Source organism: Balaenoptera ricei, chromosome 7 (assembly GCF_028023285.1).
Source record: "Balaenoptera ricei isolate mBalRic1 chromosome 7, mBalRic1.hap2, whole genome shotgun sequence".
NCBI lineage: Eukaryota > Metazoa > Chordata > Mammalia > Artiodactyla > Balaenopteridae > Balaenoptera > Balaenoptera ricei.
Window position 1 is genome coordinate 67,407,187 of NC_082645.1, and position 24,182 is coordinate 67,431,368.

The 24,182-nt window shown below is 35.9% G+C and overlaps 1 protein-coding gene across 10 annotated transcripts in view; it reads right to left on the bottom strand.

Annotated features, from left to right (window-relative positions):
- The window catches only part of ZNF385B (zinc finger protein 385B), a 422,990-nt gene that overhangs the window by 134,806 nt on the left and 264,002 nt on the right, over window positions 1-24,182 (bottom strand). The window contains exon 1 of one of the 10 annotated variants that reach the window (XM_059928250.1): window positions 9,352-9,433. The exons of 7 other annotated variants lie outside the window; for them this stretch is intronic. The gene's annotated coding sequence lies outside the window, so the exon portion shown is untranslated. Of the gene's footprint in view, window positions 1-9,351; window positions 9,434-24,182 lie in introns of those variants that run through there. 2 more of the 10 variants (XM_059928248.1, XM_059928246.1) reach the window with 2 other exon arrangements.

The window sequence follows — 24,182 nt, forward strand, 5'->3', positions numbered from 1 at the left end:
TAGTTGTGGCACGCAGGCTCTAGAGTGCAGGCTCAGTAGTTGTGGCACACGGGGTTAGTTGCTCCATGGCATGTGGGATCTTCCCGGACCAGGGCTCGAACCTGTGTCCCCTGCATTGGCAGGAGGATTCTTAACCACTGCGCCACCAGGGAAGCCCCAAGCATGTGTTTAAAAAGGGCTGGGTTAACATCCTTGCTGTAGAATCTGTGTGTAACCCTAGAGAAGTCACCTAAACTCCCCCTGTAATGGGGAAACTAATATGTACATCAGTGGATGATGCCCATCTTCCAGGGTTGTCAGAATTGAGTGAGAGAGGGAACAGACCCTAGGGACAGACAGCTGGGGTTTGAACTCATGCTTCACAGCCTCAGTAGACCTTGGCAAGTGAGTGAATCTCTCTGTGTCTCAGATCTCTCATTTGTAAGATGGGGATTATGTTAGGATTTGTTTCACGGTAAGATATGAGACAATGTGTACATGGGCGTCAAGCCCAAAGCCTGGTATCTGAGACTTTTACCTGCACCCATTTTACCTGTGACTGTTACTGTTGTTGCTATCATATTACAATTATTTTTCCATCCAGCATGTGGTAGTGTTCAATAAATAGTAGCTTTATTTCTCTTTTTAAAATTCTCTTTCTGTCTCCTTCAAAGTATTTTACATGTTTACTACTACATAAATATTATTTGATGTTTCAGCTTTCCCTTTAGATAAATGTTCTACCTGACACACTTACTTATGATGACTGATGGTACCACAATCCTAGAAAGTTAAGGTTTAATGAGACTTCGGAGAGTTTCTAATTATCCAGTTATTTATTACAAAGATAAGACAATCCTGCAGCCTGTGGAACAAAAACCACATTCACAGAAAGATAGACAAGACGAAAAGGCAGAGGGCTATGTACCACATGAAGGAACAAGATAAACCCCCAGAAAAACAACTAAATGAAGTGGAGATAGGCAACCTTCCAGATGAAGAATTCAGAAAAATGATAGTGAAGATGATCCAGGACCTCAGAAAAAGAATGGAGGCAAAGTTCAAGAAGATGCAAGAAATGTTTAACAAAGACCTAGAAGAATTAAAGAACAAACAAACAGAGATGAACAATACAATAACTGAAATGAAAAACACACTAGAAGGAATCAATAGCAGAAGGACTGACACAAAAGAATGGATAAGTAGCCTGGAAGACAGAATGGTGGAATTCACTGCTGCGGAACAGACTAAAGAAAAAAGAATGAAAAGAAATGAAGACAGCCTAAGAGACCTCTGGGAGAAATTAAACGCAACAACATTCGCATTATAGGGGTCCCAGAAGGAGAAGAGAGAGAGAAAGGACCCAAGAAAATATTTGAAGAGATTATAGTTGAAAACTTCCTTAACATGGAAAGGAAATAGCCACCCAAGTCCAGGAAGCATAGAGAGTCCTGTACAGGATAGACCCAAGGAGAAACACACTGAGACACATAGTAATCAAATTGGCAAAAATTAAAGACAAAGAAAAATTATTGAAATCAGAAAGGGAAAAACGACAAATAACATACAAGGGAACTCCCATAAGGTTAACAGCTGATTTCTCAGCACAAACTCTACAAGCCAGAAGGGAGTGGCATGATATACTTAAAGTGATGAAAGGGAAGAACCTATAACCAAGATTACTCTACCCAGCAAGGATCTCATTCAGATTCTATGGAGAAATCAAAAGCTTTATAGACAAGCAAAAGCTAAGAGAATTCAGCACCACCAAACCAGCTCTACAACAAATGCTAAAGGAACTTCTCTAAGTGGGAAACACAAGAAGAAGAAAAGGACCTACAAAAACAAACCCAAAACAGTTAAGAAAATGGTCATAGGAAAATACATATCGATAATTACCTTAAATGTGAATGGATTAAATGCTCCAACCAAAAGACACAGGCTTGTTGAATGGACACAGAAACAAGACCCATATATATGCTGTCTACAAGAGACCCACTTCAGACCTAGGGACACATACAGACTGAAAGTGAGGGGATGGAAAAAGATATTCCATGCAAATGGAAATCAAAAGAAAGCTGGAGTAGCAATACTCATATCAGATAAAATAGACTTTAAAATAAAGAATGTTACAAGAGACAAGGAAGGACACTACATAATGATCAAGGGATCAATCCAAGAAGAAGATATAACAATTATAAATATATATGCACCCAAAATAGGAGCACCTCAATACATAAGGCAACTGCTAACAGCTATAAAAGAGGAAATCAACAGCAACACAGTCATAGTGGGGGACTTTAACACCTCACTTACACCAATGGACAGATCATCCAAACAGAAAATTAATAAGGAAACACAAGCTTTAAATGACACAATAGACCAGATAGATTTAACTGATATTTACAGGACATTCCATCCAAAAACAGCAGATTACACTTCTCAAGTGCACACGGAACATTCTCCAGGATAGATCACATCTTGAGTCACAAATCAAGCCTCAGTAAATTTAAGAAAATTGAAATCATATCAAGCATCTTTTCTGACCACAACACTGTGAGATTAGAAATCAATTACAGGGAAAAAAACGTAAAAAACACAAAACACATGGAGGCTAAACAATACGTTACTAAATAACCAAGAGATCACTGAAGAAATCAAAGAGGAAATCAAAAAATACCTAGAGACAAATGACAATGAAAACACGATGATCCAAAACCTATGGGATGCAGCAAAAGCAGTTCTAAGAGGGAAGTTTATAGCTATACAAGCCTACCTCAAGAAACAAGAAAAATCTCAAATAAACAATCTAAACTTACACCTAAAGGAGCTAGAGAAAGAAGAGCAAACAAAACCCAAAGTTAGCAGAAGGAAAGAAATCATAAAGATCAGAGCAGAAATAAATGAAAGAGAAACAAAGAAAACAATAGCAAAGAGCAATAAAACTAAAAGCTGATTCTTTGAGAAGATAAACAAAATTGATAAACCATTAGCCAGACTCATCAAGAAAAAGAGGGACTCAAATCAATAAAATTAGAAATGAAAAAGGAGAAGTTACAACACACAACACAGAAATACAAAGCATCCTAAGAGACTACTACTAGCAACTCTATGCCAATAAAATGGACAAACTGGAAGAAATGGACAACTTCTTAGAAAGGTATAACCTTCCAAGATTGAATCAGGAAGAAATAGAAAATACGAACAGACCAATCATGAGTAATGAAATTGAAACTGTGATTAAAAATCTTCCAAGAAACAAAAGTCCAAGACCAGATGGCTTCACAGATGAATTCTATCAAACATTTAGAGAAGAGCTAACACCCATCCTTCTCAAACTCTTCCAAAAAATTGCAGAGGAAGGAACACTCCCAAACTCATTCTATGAGGCCACCATCACCCTGATACCAAAACCAGACAAAGATACTACAAAAAAAGAAAATTACAGACCAATATCACTGATGAATATAGATGTAAAAACTTCAACAAAATACTAGCAAACAGAATCCAACAACACATGAAAAGGATCATACACCATGATCAACTGGGATTTATCCCAGGGATGCAAGGATTCTTCAATATACGTAAATCAATCAATGTGATAAACCATATTAACAAATTGAAGGAGAAACACCATACGATCATCTAAATAGATGCCTAAAAAGCTTTTGACAAAATTCAACACCCATTTTTGATAAAAACTCTCCAGAAAGTGGGCATAGAGGGAACCTACCTCAACATAATAAAGGCCATATACGACAAACCCACAGGAAACATCATTCTCAATGGTGAAAAACTGAAACCATTTCCTCTAAGATCAGGATGTCCACCCTCACCACTATTATTCAACATAGTTTTGGAAGTCCTAGCCATGGCAATCAGAGAAGAAAAAGAAATAAAAGGAATACAAATTGGAAAAGAAGAAGTAAAACTGTCACTGTTTGCAGATGACATGATACTATACATAGAGAATCCTAAAGATGCCACCAGAAAACTACTAGAGCTAATTAATGAATTTGGTAAAGTTGCAGGATACAAAATTAATGCACAGAAATCTCTTGCATTCCTATACACTAATGATGAAAAATCTGAAAGAGAAATTAAGGAAACACTCCCATTTACCATTGCAACAAAAAGAATAAAATACCTAGGAATAAACCTACCTAGGGAGACAAAAGGCCTGTATGCAGAAAACTATAAGACACTGATGAAAGAAATTAAAGATGGTACAGATAGAGAGATATACCATGTTCTTGGATTGGAAGAATCAATATTGTGAAAATGACTATACTATCCAAAGCAATCTATAGATTCAATGCACTCCCTATCAAATAACCAATGGCAGTTTTTACAGAACTAGAACAAAGAATCTTAAAATTTGTATGGAGACACAAAAGTCCCCGAAAAGCCAAAGCAGCCTTGAGGGAAAAAAACGGAGCTGGAGGAATCAGACTCCCTGACTTCAGACTATACTACAAAGCTACAGTAATCAAGACAATATGATACTGGCACAAAAACAGAAACATAGATCAATGGAACAAGATAGAAAGCCCAGAGATAAACCCACACACCTATGGTCAACTAATCTATGACAAAGGAGGCAAAGATATACAATGGAGAAAAGACAGTCTCTTCAATAAGTGGTGCTGGGAAAACTGGACAGCTACATGTAAAAGGATGAAATTAGGACATTCCCTAACACCATACACAAAAATAAACTCAAAATGGATTAGAGACCTAAATGTAAGACCGGACACTATAAAACTCTTAGAGGAAAACATAGGAAGAACACTCTTTGACATAAATCACAGCAGGATCTTTTTTGACCCACCTCCTAGAGTAATGGAAATAAAAACAAAAATAAACAAATGGGACGTAATGAAACTTCAAAGCTTTTGCACAGCAAAGGAAACCACAAACAAGACGAAAAGACAACCCTCAGAATGGGAGAAATTATTTGCAAACGAATCAACGGACAAAGGATTAATCTCCAAAATATATAAACAGCTCATGCAGCTCAATAACAAGAAAACAAACAACCCAATCCAAAAATGGGCAGAAGACCTAAATAGACATTTCTCCAAAGAAGACATACAGATGGCCAAGAAGCACATGAAAAGATGCTCAACATCCTAATTATTAGAGAAATGCAAATCAAAATTACAATGAGGTACCACCTCACACCAGTTAGAATGGGCATCATCAGAAAATCTACAAACAACAAATACTGGAGAGGGTGTGGAGAAAGGGGAACCCTCTTGCACTGTTGGTGGGAATGTAAATTGATACAGCCACTATGGAGAACAGTATGGAGGTTCCTTAAAAAATTAAAAATAGAATTACCATATGATCCAACAATCCCACTACTGGGCATATACCCAGAGAAAACCATAATTCAAAAAGACACATGCACCCCAATGTTCATTGCAGCACTATTTACAATAGCCAGGTCATGGAAGCAACCTAAATGCCCATCGACAGACAAATGGATAAAGAAGATGTGGCACATATATACAATGGAATATTACTCGACCGTGAAAAGGAACGGAATTGGGTCATTTGTTGAGACGTGGATGGATGTAGAGACTGTCATACAGAGTAAAGTAAGTCAGAAAGAGAAAAACAAATATCATATATTAACGCATATATGTGGAACCTAGAAAAATGGTACAGATGAAGCGATTTGCAGGGCAGAAATTGAGACACGGATGTAGAGAACAAACGTATGGACACCAAGGGGGGAAAGCGGCGGGGGGGTGGGGGTGGTGTGATGAATTGGGCGATTGGGATTGACATGCATACACCGATGTGTATAAAATTGATGACTAATAAGAACCTGCTGTATAAAAAAATAAATAAAATAAAATTCGAAAAAAACCCCAAAAACAAAGATAAAATATCTCAGTCCCAAAGTGGCTCATTCCCCACAAGAACAAAATATAAATACATACTTTATATTAAAATATTATATATATAAAGTATATATTTATATATTTTATATAAAGTATATATATTTTGTAATATAAAGTATATATTTATATATTTACATATGTGTATGTATATACCTATATACACACACACATATATCATATATATTCAAGTTCTTAGAAACTCTTTTTGTAATCATATTAAATTTTTTATGCTAGTATTTTTTATTCTTTCCACTGTATATTTCCTATTTGTTCCACACAATTCAAAATCCTCATTCAGTCCTTTCTATATTATCTGTATAGTGTGGTTCCAAAATGAAATTTCTTCAGCTCCCCCGTGGTTCTTGGATTAAGGAAAAACGTGAACATTTTTATTAGAAGATGTTTTACTTTGAGTAGAACATATTCTTTGTTGACTGGGAAAATAGACAGCAATTAAAGGACTTAGGGGGATATGACTCCCAAAGAGACAGTCAGAACGGAGTGGGATGCAGAGGATTGGCCTGGCTAAAACTTTTCCTATAAACCTTCTTAAACGACTCTGTATACTAATCATCCCTAAAAAGTTGCTCCCCTGGTAAAGCTTTAACTTAATCCCTTCTAAGCAGGGCTAATTTTTTAGAAGCACCTCAAGACTGTTCTATCCAGTGGTGATCTCAGCACCTGCTAGGGCTTTCGGGTGGAGAGTAAAGCAACTGGCCCTTCTCCTCCTGCTTTGACTTATCCCTCACTCTGCCTACTTAACGCTAAGAATATGTTCCCCTTGGGGTTCACATAGATTCTCTCTCTTGTCCTCATAAATTGGACATGATGGAATGCATGGGTTGTCCTCTACAGATAAACTGAGGCACAGGCAGAGCCTTTCAGTGACTTACCAAGTGTCAAGAGTTGTTAGGCTGAACCTGAGGTTTCCCTCCAGGTCCATTCCATAAGGTCAGTTGGACCCCAAGGTCCCTTCCGCTCCAGGGACTCTAAATCTCAGCTTATTTTCTTTATCCTCAGTGGAAAACAAGGCCCAGAGCCTGTCTCATGGTCCATAATGAGAAAATGTAGTGGTGTTAGCAGTACTACAATGTTTTGAGATGACAAATTGGGCAGGAACAATATCTTTTCAAAAATTAAATCACTGAAACCTGTGTATATCCCATTTATGAGGAATAAACAGTTATGAATGCCCTTAAAAATGAGACAAATCTGAGACTGGCAGATCTCTCTCTCCTTCTCTGCTCTTCCTCCCTTTTTCATTATCTTCTGGAAAACATGTAGATCTCTACATCCTGTTCCTCTAGTTGTTCACACAGGCAAACATAATGTCTACTTGGGAAAAAAAAGAACCTGTTTCCTTAAATAACTGCCATTTTATTAACTCATAAGTATAGCACTGGCCACTGTAATTTAATAGTCTCAGGAAGTTGGATGGCTAAAACACACAATTCAATCAAAACGATCATTACACGAGCTCCACATTTTTATAGAATGCTTTACTTTGGCAGTAAGTCTACCTCATTAAAAAACTGAGAATGAAAGTATGACATTGTGATTAACCCCGTTACACGCTTACAAAAGCAGAATTCCACAGCAAATTTCATCCTGTCAAAGTATAACTCTTTAGTAACTGGGAAAATGAATACTGAACAAAAGTACCCTATAAGATTGCTGGATAATTTTTTTTTACATAAAAATATACCATAAAACTCTTCGGAATTATGTCTTATCATTTCATGGTCCAGATGGGGTTGTTGCATTATGTTAATTATTAACAAGGTAACAAAATATTAATCTGAAAGTATGTGGGCTCTAACTGAAAGGGGTTTGACTAAACTGCTTATGGAAGGTTTTTTGGCAGCTCTAATCAGCAGATATTTTACTCCTCCGTGTCTTCTTTTTTATTGGTAGCAGGCTCTAATGCCTTCTGAAAACTCCCTAAAACCTTATATTAAGTATATTATAAGTAAACACTGTGAATCTTCAAGTGGGAGTAATGTATTACAACCTACTTGGGGATTCTAAAACTAAGTCTTTGCAGTGAGCTTTATTTATTCAACCCACCATAAATAGTTATCATTAGAAGGGGAGACAAAGGAAATAACTTGTCTGGGATTCAATTAAATTTCTCCAAAATATTAATATTGCTTTAAATTATGATAAAAATGAATTACTTGCTACCAATGGGAATGAAAACCTGGTCTGGGGCAAGAAACATTTTCTTTAAACTATATTAAACACTGAAGTATAACAAAAAATAGCCTTCAGAAATTATATATGAAAAAGAATATTAAATTATCTGAAAAAGACACCACTCTATTAATTTTATCCTGTTTGCTGAGCATTTTAAATATTTTCCATTTAAACACTTTTTCTTTACCCAAAATTATCAGCAACAATAATGTCCTTGAAAATTCTTTTACAAATCCATCATGAATCCATTTTATTAAAACTCCATTTATATTTCTAACATATAATTTCAATAAGAATTTTTATTAGGAATATTTTTTAAATTATTGAATGGAAAAATATCCCCTCATTTATTCTACAAGAACCTGGGTAGTTCAATTTTCTTAAACAAGAATAATTGCTTAAATATTTGAAAACACTTCTAAAAGATAACAAAGTTCTGTAGAGTACACAGAGACCCCAGTGTCAGGAAAGGCAATTTGTCCTTGCTGTTATTAATAAGACACTAACATAACCTGGTTCTCCCAAAATTTCAACTACCATCACTTTTTAAGTTCATACATTTTTCTATACCATTCCTTAGCCCAGCTTAGTTACAGCTAGGGTGACTACGTAATTTACCATTCAAACCAGGGGAGTTTTGAGAATGAAAGGAGAGGCTATTAATAGGCAGAGACTGGAACTGTCCCAAGCAAACTGGGATAAATGATCACCTTAGTTATAGCCATCTTCCTTCATAACCTTTCTGCTGTCATTAAGTTAAAGAGCACAGGTGTAGTAGTCACCTTCTCCAAATTACAATTTCCACTTCCAGGTCACATAAGTGATGATGGGAAAGGGAGGGGTGGAAGTAAAACAACCAGGCATACTTCTTTTAACTTTGAAAAGGAAAAGCTGGCAAAAAAGGACAAAAAGACCAAAGAAAATAAGACTGTTTACTAGAAGAGAGCAAAGGTTAAAAAAAAAAAGTTACCTTGCTGCCTGAGTTACTTGCTTCTCATTTTCCTTTGAGCCCTTAGCCTACTAGTACAGGTTAGTATTTTGTTTAGATTAATTTATTATTGTTATTAAGCAGCTCTCATTTCAACTTAATTTGGCAGTAACACAAATAAATCTAAATAAATATTAGAATAAGAGGTGGTTAATTCCATCAGTTTTCATTAATGAACAATGCTCAAAGCTATTGTAAAGGATCCAGTGCTCTCAAATGGCAGCTATGCTCATTTAGTCATTGTCAACTCATCAACATACACTTTATAATACCTACCTTTTTGCGTATGTTACAGCAGGGAAGAGATTGTTCACCACCACTTGTTTCTAGACTTCTTTGTGACTGCCTACATCTAAGCCCCAGTGTTCTAAGCGTAATTCACAGATAATAATACCCTAACATATGACTTGAGCCAGCTAATGGCACTTGGCCTAAGGTTGATTCAGTTACTAAAACTACCATCATTGCTGCAAGCCCACTGTAAGCTGATGTTATTTTTGACATTAGTATTTTTGAAGCTAGTTCAGTTAAAGAGGAGATGCAATGCCAAAAAATGCTTGTTAAGTAGCACTCATCTCAGGACAGCAATATCTTATACAAACTGTGATGCAAAGCTGCTGTCTCAGGTGATACAGGTGAATTCTTACTATAAGTTAGAAATGACTCGCGGGCTGCGGATCTATGATAATATGATAAAAACAAATTTTATGTAAGCATAAGATAAATGTCAATGAAAAATAATAACCTGATTTTTATCTTCATTTAATTTAACATTAATCACTGAACAGAGAACTTCGATCGTAAAAAGTGAAAACTATTATTTAAAAATGTTTTAAAATCTGTAATTAGGATGATTCAAAGGAAAAATCATCCTTTAAGTATCTGATCTTTTCTTACTACTTGCATAACAAAGAATTTGGCTTTTTTAAGTAAAATGGCTTTCCTAGGCCTTTTTATTTAAATAGTTAGGCCCCTGTGGGGGACACTGTGGGTTGTTTAACAGCTGCATCAGCCTTCTTTATTCCTTCCTGGAAAGCTTAAAAACTACATTTCCATAGAAACCATATAGATAATATAGCATTTAAAAAAATGTTTTCAAAGCAAATCTTTTGCGAACAGTTTAGGAGTATATATAAAAATCTCTAGGAACTACTTTGTTCTCTCTTTTGAACTGTATGAAGTAAATTCTTTAGAATATTTTAGAGAATCTAGTTATTAAAATCTGTATTAGGTTTCTATTGCTACCTAGCATATTATCAACAAACTTATTCACTTAGAACAACACTCATTTATTATCTCATCGTTCCATACATAAGAAGTTTGAGTGTGCTTGACTGGATTCTCTGCTTAGAATCTGACAAGGTCAAAATCAAGATGTGGACTCTTATCAAGAGGCTCTCAGTTCTGGCCTGGATTATTATCTCTGCCCTCTGAGTCATCCTCCCTTTTTCATGAACAGTAACATATGTTTGCAGCTGAGTAGTTTTATTAGCCTGCTTCCTGTAAGTAGAAGTTTGGAGTCCAATAGCCTTCTTTCATTTTGTACTCTCTTGTTTCTTTCCATCCAAGTTGGTAGTGTCTCTGCTGATATAATTGTCCTAAAAACTTTGTGGGTTTCTGTGGATGGCACAGCAATGCTCTCCATTAGAAAGAAGCTACATCCACAATTTTTTTTTTTTTTTAAACAGGTAATATCAGTCTTTATTTATTTATTTATTTGTTTATTTTTGGCTGTGTTGGGTCTTCGTTTCTGTGTGAGGGCTTTCTCTAGTTGCGGCGAGCGGGGGCCACTCTTCATCGCGGTGCGCGGGCCTCTCACTGTCATGGCCTCTCTTGTTGCGGAGCACAGGCTCCAGACGCACAGGCTCAGTACTTGTGGCTCACGGGCCCAGTTACTCCGCGGCATGTGGGATCTTCCCAGACCAGGGCTCGAACCCGTGTCCCCTGCATTGGCAGGCAGATTCTCAACCACTGCGCCACCAGGGAAGCCCCACAAATTTTTTTGAGATAATCCCTTCTCTACCTTTGGCTCTTGTTGAGATGGCTGAGGGTCACACAGATTCCTAGAAGACCTCTAATTTAGTTGAGAAGATCTATGAGGCATAACGTTAATCTCTTACGGCCAAACACTCTGATCTTTCAGTCTTTTAAAGTTATGGAAAAGATTTGTACAGCCATACCCTTGGCTTTTTTTTTTCTTTTATATGCCACACTTTCTAAGGCAATCTCTTAATTTTAGCATCTCTTCTCATCTGAACAGGCAGAGAATTTCCCAAGTTATCATGCCCTGGTTCCTTTTTGTTTAATAGTTCTTCTTTCAATTTACATCTCTCTTCTTGCATTTTACTCTAAGCAGCAAGAAACAGGCCACATCTTCAACATTTTGCTTGGAATTCTCCTTAGTAGGATATCCCAGCACATCTTTTACAAGTTCTGTTTTTTACATAACTGAAGGACACAATTCTGTTTAGCTTTGCCATTATGTAACAGAGATCTCCATTCTTCTAGTTCCCAATAATATGTTCCTCACTTCCTACTGTACCCCCACTAGCAGCATCTTTAATGTCCATATTTCTACTAAGGGTCTGTTCAAGGCAATCTAAGACTTTTCTATCATGTTCCTCAAAATTCTTCCAGCCTCCAACCACTTCCTGATTCCAAAGCCACTTCGACATTTTCAATTACTTGTTATGGCAATACCCCACTTCCAGGTATCTAATCTATCTCTTCCGAAACATACTATTTCCCTTGGTTCTTGTTCTTGATTTTTTCTTGGTTCTTGTTAACCACATCTGGTATTTATATTTTTATGGTGGGTTTAGTGCATCATCTCATCTTAAAAGATGCAGCATCACTAACAGTTCAGTAGTAGCCAATATCTATAAAGTATATATTGCTATGTTTGTATTTTACAGATAAAATGTTTACATTAGCACCTATGTTGGATATTGACATGGCTTAATATGATGTTGATGACCGAAATGCAAAGTTGATTGGTATCCTTCACAGTTATCTCGCAAAAGTCAGCACTACACTCTTGAAATTAAGCTTCTATTAGTCTTTCATGTTTCCTCCATTACTTTTCCTGTGGTCCTCCATCTCAGCTTATCACACAGCTAATGCATAGATATTTTTATGCCAATAATTCATGGGTCCTATTGATAAAAACTAAATCCTAATACCATTTTATTTTGCATTTTAATGTGGCTTGGGAACATTGAAATTTTTCATGAGAAAAGTATGAAATATATGTTATGTTCATGTCTTATAGTTAGGGGAAAAACTACATAACATTATCGCTTCACAAGACTTTTTTTTTCTTGATTTGAACTGCAAGTTCTAAATTGAAGTACCCTGATACAAAAATTCAACATGTACAAAACTCTTTGAAAAGATTAATTCAACTTTTCACAGTGTGAAGAGGTAAAAATCATCTTCACTAGAGCTCAAGCATTGAAAATGTCAGTCCAAAGAGAGAATCTTAAAAAAAAAATTCCAAGTTAGTGAAAAGAAAGATTTATAATATAGTTGCCATGGCAACTGCAGTATACCCTGTTGCAAACTAGTATGTGGTTAGTAAAGTGCCTCTGTATTAGATTCTCTAGGACAGAAGATATTCTATAAATTAAAAATTTTGAAAACTCAAAATGATATCAGTAAATCTTGAGATGCTTTCAAGAAGATATCTTAAGAGTACAGCCAAACCTAAAATCCATTAAAATGACCCTGTTTTCTTGATATGCCTGAGACTATTCAACGGCCTCCTCTGCCATAGCTGATTCTGGGGCTCTAGTTCACGTGCTCTGTAGTCTGCACCTGCTCCATTGTGGTGAGTGATACCACCTTGGGTGCAGTATCGACTGAGTTTTTCATGAGAGATGCTAATAGTTGTTATATTATGGAGCTCACCAAAGAACTTTCCTTGTTCTGTATTCTCCCCATCATGGCATGGTTCTAATGTACTTTGGTTTTAAGTGTCCAAAATGTGTTGGAGCCGATCTTTGATGAATAAATCTTTTGATATATTTAAATATGTCAAAGATAAAGTTCATTTACAATGTATAAAACCTGAAATATTCTAGTATGTGTTTATTAAAAATAAAAAATGGGGGTGTGTGGGAATGCGCACATGATATTGCACATTACCGTAGTTTTGAATTTGGATTCTAAAAATATCATCAAATTGTAATAAATGCCATAATAAATTTGATATAATGAAGGTTTTATCTGCATAACAACTGATATCTTCTAATATCTATTTGTTTGGTACTTTGAAAAATTAGGCTTAGAATTAGTGCTTATTCTTCTAAAAAGAGTTTACTAATTCTTATGGTTCACAACCTTTATTTTGAAAACAAATGCATGCGTTTTGGTACTCATTCTTTTAATAAATTAGTGGGACATATTGCTATAAGCAACAGATTTTTATGTTAAATGCTTTTGATATTTAGAGTGTAAAGAAGGAAGTGATTCCTGAGGATACAGTTGTGAAGAATTCTAAAATATATGAGGAATCATTGTTTAATCCTGATTATGGGAAAGCACATTATTTGACAAAAGGTAGAAAATAAATGAGTAAAAGAATGTTTTAATAATTGTATTAGTGAGCACTGCATGTGTGTGTGTTTTAACAGGTAATAGAACACCTCCATAGGAATGAATAAGTATTTAGAACGTTCTGAGTAACAGATGGTATTTGACTTTTCCAGACAACTGCCTTGCTGTTATATGTCTATCTTCTATAGAATCTCTTGAGTGATCTAATTACTGGTAAACTTGTTTGTGGTTCAAAAAATACCCACTTTATGGATTTAAAAACTGAGTTCTAGGAAGGTTAAGGGACTTGCTCAACACTATGCTGTCTGAGTTTCAAAGCTGAGACTAAACTCAGATTTTCTGATTTGAAAAAACTTAAGGTATTCACTCCTTTATACATCTTAGTGCCAAGTTCATGTGGATGCAAAGTATTTAAAGTATTAAAAATTAATATCGGGCTTCCCTGGTGGCTCAGTGGTTAAGAATCCTCCTGCCAATGCAGGGGACACGGGTTCAATCCCTGGCCCAGGAAGATCCCACATGCCGCGGAGCAACTAAGCCTGTGTGCCACAACTACTGAAGCCCACATGCCTAGAGCCCATGCTCCACAACAGGAGAAGCCACTACAATGAGAAGCCCGCGCACCACAATGAAGAGTAGCCCCCACTCACCACAACTAGAGAAAGCCCGCATGCAGTAACGAAGACCCAATGCAGCCAAAAATAAAAATAAATAAAATAAATAAATTTTAAAAAACCCAAAATGCAAAAAAAAAAATTAATAGCAACAAAGTGAGAATTCCTGATAAGCTTATATTGCATGCTGTCATATCAAAGACAGAACATGCAAATGTTTGATTTCAACTAATTGCCAGAAACTCTCAGTCACAGCTAAACTCATGGGCAAAACTCAGATTCTTTTGAAACTTCTTTACCTAATATTTTCCCCAAATAATTAAAGAATAGGAATACTTTTTATAGTTTTGTATGGAACTTTTTTTTTCTGTTAAAATATCTCCATTAAAGGAGATTCTACATTATTTAAATATTATGGCATTACTTATCAGTATAGTGTTTTTCCCAAAGTGGGTGCCCAGTGAATACTTTGGATGACAAAATCAGCTCATTTATTAAAATACAAACAACTATCCCAGTAGTGATTAGATCAACCAAGGGATTCTGTAAAATAGACATGGGAGAGCAAAGCAGTCTCTTTGGAAATTTAAATATCATTCTGAAGACTGATGGTAGCCATTTGATGATTCAGTAAAAATAGGGTAAATAATGGTGATTCCTTAGAATAGAAATTCCTTCTATGGTGACAGACGGACACCCTTCTCCTAGCTTAACGGGCTGTGAGACAAGGTCGCCAGTTCTGGGCTGCTCTGCGTAGGCAGATTCCTCATGGTGCGTGGACTGCACTGACCTCTTTGAATATGCCTCCCAAGGAAGGGAGGCATCAGAAAATGTGTTCACTGATCTGTATCTCGATCTCACATTTGTTGTACTGTTTGTTCGTTCATTAGTAACCGTAAGTGAAAACAGCTCTAAATGGACTCTGAGTCTTCATTTGTGCCCATCTTCCAGCCTAGGCCAGATTTAGTGGTCTGCCTTAGTGCAAGCCTCAACCATCATCACTAGTGAATGCCAGCAAACATAAGGGTTATGGAATAACAGATCCAATCTGAATTCTAATAATGGTCTCAAGAAAGAAACTAACTCCACATATTGGGAACCAAAGACACCCCTTGAAAACCATGTGGCATTACCTTTGAATAATATGAAATTAAAGAAGTGAGTTTAGCATTTTGACTGAAAATCTACAAATGTAAATTTGATACTGACAGGTTTAACAATATAGTAAATTACTTCTGAGGGCAAGTCAACCAGAGGAAATCTTAAAATATTCTAATCAAAGGAGTATTGCATAGCTTCCTCGGTACCTTCCGAATGAGAAAAATATTTATCTGAATATGGAAGTCTGGGGAAATTATTATGTAACCATTTCTATATCTTGTAGATCAAACATTTTACCTCTCAAATCTTTGCACAGGTATACTCCTTTAAATTGAAAGGATAAGTAACGTAATCCTTTATGTTGCTTCTACAGAGGGGCATAGCCATTAAAAGTGCTTAACAAAACGAAAGTGCCTATCTTGCATTTCTTGTTTTGTAAGATGCAGCTTGTTTGCACAGCAATCTTGACTACTACACTGTGAGATACTTGAAGGCAAGAACCAATCTTGTATTTTTTCTTCCTCCATCACTGAAACCAGCATGTGGAGAATGCCCAACAAAAGTTCCCAGAATTACATCACTCTCATAGAAAGACCCACATTCCATTTAGGGAACATGTTTCCAACTTTCACATTCCCTACATAATAATAGCATTTAAATTCCCACTGGAGAAGGAAATGGTGAGGTGCAGCTAAGTTTCTCAAAAGTTTTATGAATATATGTGGATAGAAGGGAAAAAACCCAACAAGGTGAAAGTAACATTATAAACACATAGACCATTTCATTCTTGTATGAATGAAGGCATATAACCCACTTGGGTATTCCAGTCAGCACCATTTTCTTTGAATATACAAGATGAAACTGCAGTCTTACAATCCTGTGAAAGCATTAGAGATTCTGGGTATAATTCTTTGGCAACATCTAGAAACCGCGTTTAGATTCGGGGATGATGCCAGCTCATTTGATAGCTTTATGCTGAGGAAGGAAGAGGTAGGTTTTAGGCTGGGTAAAGCAAGAATAAGAGATTTTGAAGTTCATAAGTAAATTCTGAAACTATCCCAAAGCAATAATAAAATATACATTTCACGTATAAAATTCTTGGTTATAATCTAGGATTGTCATTTTTATGCCTTTATGAAACTAAATAATAGGTACGGAATAAACAATTTTCTGACATAACATGTACATAAAGTTTCTTAGTATGATAACAGTTTTATATTGCTGATTCTGTTTTTTTTTAAATAGCTCTGGCATTATGTAGAAAATGGAACCTGACATAAAAATCTCATTTTGCCTTGTGTCTAAGTGATTTGAAGAATCCTCTACTTTCAAAGTCGCATTTACCACTTGGATTTAGGACACAGTTATGACAGATGTGCATATTTCTGAGTTACTTGAAATTTTGTATTAATTGCAATACATCTATTACAAATATTTCTTGGGGTCAATTGCTACAAGGTCCTTTAGAACCAACAGAGCCAGAGATATTGTTATACTAAAATGTCATGATCAAAAGGAAAAGTTTTTAAACATCTTTTCTCCCAAATATGCCATTAGGACAATTTGCTTTTTAAAAGCTGTGAACTGCTGTACCTTTTACTATGACAAGATCCAAAGAGTCAGCAAGAAAGAGAATTCAGACCAGGATGAAAATGATTCCATTTTTACCACTTAGTGACTAACCTACAATTCTCATCACATTGATAGGAGATGTACATAATGTCTATAGCATCAAATAAAACTAAATGTCTGTTTATAGTAGGTTCTAAAACAAAGAAGGGATATAACAATAGTTTTGTATATCAGGATCTACAGGATTATTGACCACTGACATATTGCTTAGACTCACTTTAGAAGTAGTTATTTTATGTTATAAACTGTCTAAGACTTCATTAGGAAACACACTGAGAAGATATTTATGCAATACTTGAAAATGTCCACTAATAAAATGAGCAATTAGGATCAGACCATTTTTATGTGCTTGTTTTTAAGACACTGAACAATTATGGGTTCACAGTCTCATTAACCAAAATAAAACATGCAAGCTTTCTTTTCTTCTTTTAAAGTGTTACAGTAATTATAAACATTCTACTTAGCAAATCACCTAAGAGTACCAAATTGGAACTGCACTCTTCAATGTCAGAGCTTATTTCTCTTTTAGTCCGCCTAGTTGTAAATTAAATTTTTTTGCCTTCTCTATAATGGTAACTACCCTGCAATTTTTCAAGATAAAATATCATACATATTGCCAATAAATGAGAGTCTGGGAAACCAGAATGATTTTTCAACTGGAGTATTATTATTTTTTAATGGAAGTTATCATAATTCAAATGTTGCATTAGAGAACAAAATCCTGACATTATAACATAAATTACATATTTGGAAAATTCATGCATTGCCAACAGGTATGTCTTAAGCCATAACTCATTAAAGAAGTGTATTTTGATATTTAGATTTCATTATTGATTATTATTTTTAAAACTCTTTATTTGCAAAGATGCTAAAATTTTCCTTAACTACCTCTAAAGAACCATGTGATTCCACAGGTCTCTTCAAATCAATTTGAGATTAAATAATGTGATTCTTACTATTTAATTTTCTTCCTCGTGGATTTGGTTTGCTAGAAAATTGATTAGGCTTTCGCTAATAGTATTGCCAGGCCAGAAAAGAGCAAATGAGCATTGTTTCTGGAGTAAGACAAATGTGGATTCAGGTCTGGCTCTGCCCCTTTTGATCTGTATAGCCTTAGACACATTAGTCTATCTAAGCCACAATTTCCTCACCAGCAAAATGAGTTCAAGAATACTGTTCACCTTTACAGGACAGTATTGAGGACTAAATGAGACAATGTGCCTTCAGCTGTCAACCCAGGGCTTAACGGAGTGCACACACTCAGTATGTATTAGCTGGTGTTAGTACAATCTTCCAAGGCAGCCCCCCAGAATAGTTTGGGTGTGTTCTGGTTTAGTTCAAAGTATGAGCGTTGGTAAAACTTGGATCTTTTATTTATTTATTTATTTTTAAATTTTTATTCTTTTTTAGGGTCTCAATTTTTCTAAAGAAATTTTTTTCCATCCCAACAACAATGCAATGGCCAAGGACCTTACAACGACAATATTACTTTATAACATTCAGCTTGTCATAGCAAAGACATAGTATAATCATACTGCCCATTTTTATGGTGCTTTTTAGTACTCAAAGTGCTATCTCATACATTATCTCATGCGATTGTAGCAACAATTCTATGAGGCAGGCCAAGTAAAGGCAGGATGACAGTGGTTGGTGACTTGGAAAAGCTCACAGGGGTAGTCACTGATGGAGCCGCCACTGGAGTTCAGCTCTTCTTAGTCCAGTACTTCATCCTTACTCCCTTCCCACCTGAACTACATAACTCTCTATTTATGAGGGAGTAAAACAATTCTACAAAACACACCAATATTTATCAGAAATTAAATGAGAGTCTTTCTTCAGAAAATGTCTCTGTGGTAATGTGTTTTAAAGCTGAGTCCACTCAGAACTCTTTTATCGAAAGCCTTCTCTAAGGATTGGCACTGTGGGAGATGGCAAAGTGAGCTCACAGAGACTCTGCTCTCAAATAAATGTAAAAGCCAACTAGAAAAACTGCCAAAAGGCCAAAAAAAATAAAATAAAAACCTAAAAGTCTAGGGCAGATTATTTAAAAAAGTGTAAATTAAAAAAAATGGATTTCTAAGAAAGGGCTAATTATTATTAGGAAAAAGAAGCAATCTAAAGAAAGGGTGGAACTGAAAAGAAATAATAAAAATAATTCTGTCCCAGTAAAACACCTGCCCTATTATCCAGAACTTCTGAATTAATTGACAAGAAATAACTAGCTGGAACCCACAACTTCCATCGACTATTCCTACAATTAAAAAGTATTTATGTTGGTAATTGTTTTTGAATTCTGTTCATCATATAAATTCAAATGCAAATAATAAACCAGTAGGTCTTAGTATTTGGAGAAGTTTTTCCAAAGTAAATATTTTTGTATGTTGTAAAAATTCATAACTATATTATAGGGTTTATTCTATACATATTTTAATTTGTTGCAAAGTAAAAGAGCAAGATTGTTTTTGAGGAAACTTTTCTTGCCTGCTTATAAATACTATCCTTGTCACAAGATACCCTTGTGGTTTCTGGAGGGAATGTCTCAAACTGTATTTCCAAAGAGTACTATTACATTTAAAATTGTAAAATGTCACTGAGCCTACACACACCTTTTAACTGAATCCAAACAGTTTATATTCAGTAGCACAAGGGAATAGTATTTTCTTCTCATACAAGGTACATAATTATGAAGTGATTTGTTTTCTACATTGCATATTTTAAGAAGTACTCACATTTTGTTTCCAACTCCATATCTGTTGTAACAGTATAACATATTTTTAATATAACAAAGCCCCTTTCCCCACTTCAAGTGCCTGATAGAAGCATGTTTAAAGCATACGGTAAAATTTTTAAAATGCAATCTATTTTAATATGTTAGTAATAGGTTTTTAAAAATATATAAATATTTTAATTCTACCACATATCACTCTTAGGCTGACTAGAAATACTTTATAATTCTTTATTCTGTGATGTCTACTTTCTGATTAAAATAGGACATCAAGACATACTGCTTCTTGCGTTATTTCATCTGTCATATGCTTTGGTTTATAAACCAACCCAAGTTATCTACCAACTGAAGAGTTATTTTCTAAACATGAAACAACTGAAAATTTCATTAGAATTACTAATTGTTAATAAGTAGGGTTTTTTTCCCAAATGGAAGAGACCAAGAGATGGTCTTAGATTTAAAGTGTATTTATGGGTAGTCAGTCATGAAGGTGGGACCTAAAAGCAGTCATTCATGTTGGATTACCAAAGTGAATATCACACTCCGCTGTTTAACCAACAGGGTGACAACTGGTCCCAATGCTTATAAAATGTGTGCACTGGCAGGTACCTATATGAATACTTATTGAGTGATTTGGTTCAATGTGAAAAGTCAGGAATCCTACTCCTTATCCCTTAAGATGCATTTATTTTCATACATTATTAAATAAGCTTAATTATTACAGGGAGTCCGAATGGCCATTACAAATTCATGTACTGAAGAATAGTATCCTCAAGTGAATGAACTGGTTATACCTAGTAAACATCAATGGTATTAGAGCCCTGAAGCCTCCAGTGTCCAAGTAAATAAGGGCTGCAAACACAGTGAGAAAGCCAACATTTCCTTCTTCTCCACAGGAATTTTATCCCAAGGTCTATGAAATCTTCTGAAGAGAACATTAATATCTGGGTTAGGAGGCTTTTTAGTACCAATGAATTCTGAACTGATTTGTAAATCCTCTTTGGAAAATAAGGATCCATTATTTTGTAAATCTGAGTAGAGATGATTGTTTTTCTGTAATAGCATAAGAAGTATAAGTAGTAGCTGGGAGTCAACAAATTCACAGGAATAAACTAACTATGTCTATTAACATTTATACAAAATTACCTCTGGTGTGCTGGTCAAAATTGATCAAATGTTCAACTAGTGGAAAACATATTTCTGCTAATTGTGGAGCCTATAAGTTGAGGTTAGAACCTGAAGTAGAATTTGAAAAGGACTCTCCTTGTTCAGAGGAAAATAAAAACAGTTAAGAGTATCCTGTGACACTGTGACACCTCCTTAAAAGGTGTCTGTACTTTAGTGCTGACCACCATCACACACTGACATTTTTTATGGCTCTTTTCCTTACTGTAGGGCTGGGTAGTAGTTTCACCAGTACATGAGAGTCACAGACATTTAAGAAATGCCTCATTAGACATTTGACTGTACAGTATTGCCTTCAGAAAGCACAATTTCTGATTTCTGATTCTTCATCTATTTCTTCTCTTTTGCTGTGAGAAAAAGACTTCCTCCTTAAGGTTTTTAGAGCTGTGGAATCTAGAGTGTTTCAAACTGTAGACTGCAGTTTAAGGAGATTTACTGAGTGTCTATAAAATATGCAAATAATTTAAAATTTAATGGCTTCCATGTCATTCTGGTTTTTCATTAATCTGTTCTTAAAACAGTTTCCTTGACAAAATAGATTATTTTATAAAAATAATTGAAGAGTTTATTTCTCATTATAACAGCAATACAGCTTTATCAGAGAAATTTTGAAAAGTAAAGGAAATGATAAAAATGAAAATCTATCTTTCCATTGCTTGGGGATAACTACTTATGGCATTTAGGTATTGGTCTCATTTTCATAGTTTCCATAGATTCTAGACAGAGTAGAATCTGGATGACCTGAATGAGAGTTTCTCATGATGGAAGCACTCATGGAGGGCACACACCTGGCAGAGTATGTGCAGTGGTATCTGCTGGGTCTTGGGTCTGTCTCACTCTGGGATCTGTGTCTTCTCCTTTGATACCTACTCAAATTTACTGACCCAGATTATTTGGTCTATCTGGATCTGGTTTCTGGCTTGTACAAAGATGAGGATACGGGCACGATGACATCAAAGCAAACATGTGTATAGTGTGGGCCAGTAGGCGGGGTGAGTAGGGTTGAAACTGAATATTTGAGACTCAGAAGGTATTGATAAATGCACCAGAGCTATCAATAAATATGGGGGAGAAATCTAGGGATGGCTAAAAATCTAGGGATGGGAAGGAACTAGTAAAATAATAGGTATGTAGAAATCCTGAGTGCTGGCAAAGCAATAGAAGGTCATAAAACAGGGAATCAGAGAGTGACTAGTAAACGTTAAAAAAGACTTCAGTAACTGCTACCCATGATGACAAAATTTAACATTCAAAATTCTAACATTCAAATTTCTGTGTTTCTGCTGGCTGACAAATAAATGTCATTTCTATTCTCTTTTACTAATTTATCTGGATGGAATTTTCTGTATACATTGTCTTGAGACACAAACTTCCTATCTTCTTATTAAACCTTAACTGCTCCCTTCTTTTTCTCTTTCTTGGTCTGTACCCACCCCTCCACTTTCAGGCTTGGATACTGTAACCCAGAAGTACAGGGGTGGCAACTCTCAGTGGAGTGAACCTCAATCAGCATGAAGCAAAGGTCAGGAGGGATCCTGGTGTGAATCTTTCTGGAGAAGAAATTCCACTTGCTGAGTCAACCTACCTGCTGACTGGGCTGCTGTGCCCCTTCCAGATTCATTTTGACGTAGCAGCCAGCACAGAATCTCATTGCTTTGCAGCTGCCCTTGCCTGTCTTCCCTTTCCCCTTATGTGTAATCCCCTGGGCTTGTACTCTCAAATAAAATCAGAATTTTAATCCTTGCCTCAGGCTCTGTTTTCTACAGCAGTGATTCTCAAATTTTAATGTGGATACAAATCACTTGGGGATCTTGTGAAATAAAATACAGATTCTGTGTTAGGAGATCTGGGGTGTAGACTGTGATGCTGCATTTCTCACTGCTTCCCAAGCGACACCCACACTGTTGGTCCTTTACATATCAAGGTTCTAGAAGGCAAAGAGTAAGACAAAACTCACCACAACTACAATGGATGCTCCTTGAGGGTCAAGGCTTTGTCTCTCTCTCTCTCTCTCACTCTCGCTCTCTCTTTTTTTTTTTTTTTCCACCGTTCTATCCCCTGAATCTAAACAATGCCTGGAATATATAGGAAGTGTTCAATAGGTATCTACTGACTGAGTAATAAATGAATGAATTCTCCCAGGTGACTTTGGTAATTTTTACCAGTCATGGTAAAATTTTCTAATTTTAACATGCATAATTTTCAGCTGGATTACATTGTCTGGCACTGGGTTTTCTGTATTTCTGGTGACTGACAAATGAATGTTGCAATGGCTGAATTTTTATGTCCCCCAGAATGCATATGTTGATATCCTAACCCCCAAGGTAATGGTATGAGGAGGTGGGGCCTTTGGGAAGTAATTAGGTCATGAGGGTGAAGCCCTCCTGAATGGGATTAGTACCCTTATCAAAGGAACCCCAGAGAGATCCCTTGCCCCTTCCACCATGTGAGGTTACAGCAAAAAGACAGCCACTTAAGAAGTGGGCTCTTACCAGACACCAAATCTGCCAGCACCTTGATCTTGAACTTCCTGGCTTCCAGAAATGTGAGAAATAAATTTCTGTTCTTAAAATCCACCGGTCTATGGTATTGTGTTTTAGCAGCCCAAATGGACTAAGACAACGTTGAATGCCAAATACAGCTATACATTTATACTTCCCCAGCATCGAGGGGTTAAAGCCAAAAGTCAATTAAATCTAAGAGTTACATTTCAGAAATTGGTTGCTGATTTGGAAGCATGGATGGACAGTCCTGAGGTATATAGTTCAGGAAAGCTTCTATTAGGTTCCCAGAGGCCAACCTTCCTTTTTTAAAGGCCTGGTTGTCTTCTGTCAGGTGTTAGAGTGCAAATAGAAGTATGCTTAAGATCCATTATATTGGTAGCTTCTCATGTTTTCTTACCCAGCGCTTCACTTTTCATATAATGCCTTTTATTATAGAGGGTAAATGGCAGTTTTCCACTGAATTTTAAAATAGTGCATCATGTATAATTCATAAAAACTGCCAGTAGCATCAACATCCTCCTCTGGTATTTGTCCTACTTAAGAAATGTCACACATTAGACTTCTGTGGTAGGTGTTATGCCTATTATTGGATGCAACTGACCTTGTCTGACTGTCCCTTCTGTTGCTACCAACAATCATTTGGACATTTAAGATTTTTAGCTGACAAACTCAGAAGCTGTTCTTTCCTTGTTACACTTTTACTGTTGTCATAGAGACACAGAAACAGCTGAATAGAGTTTTCATATATGAAAGACCTGATGAAGGGGTGATACTCACCATGCTACTATA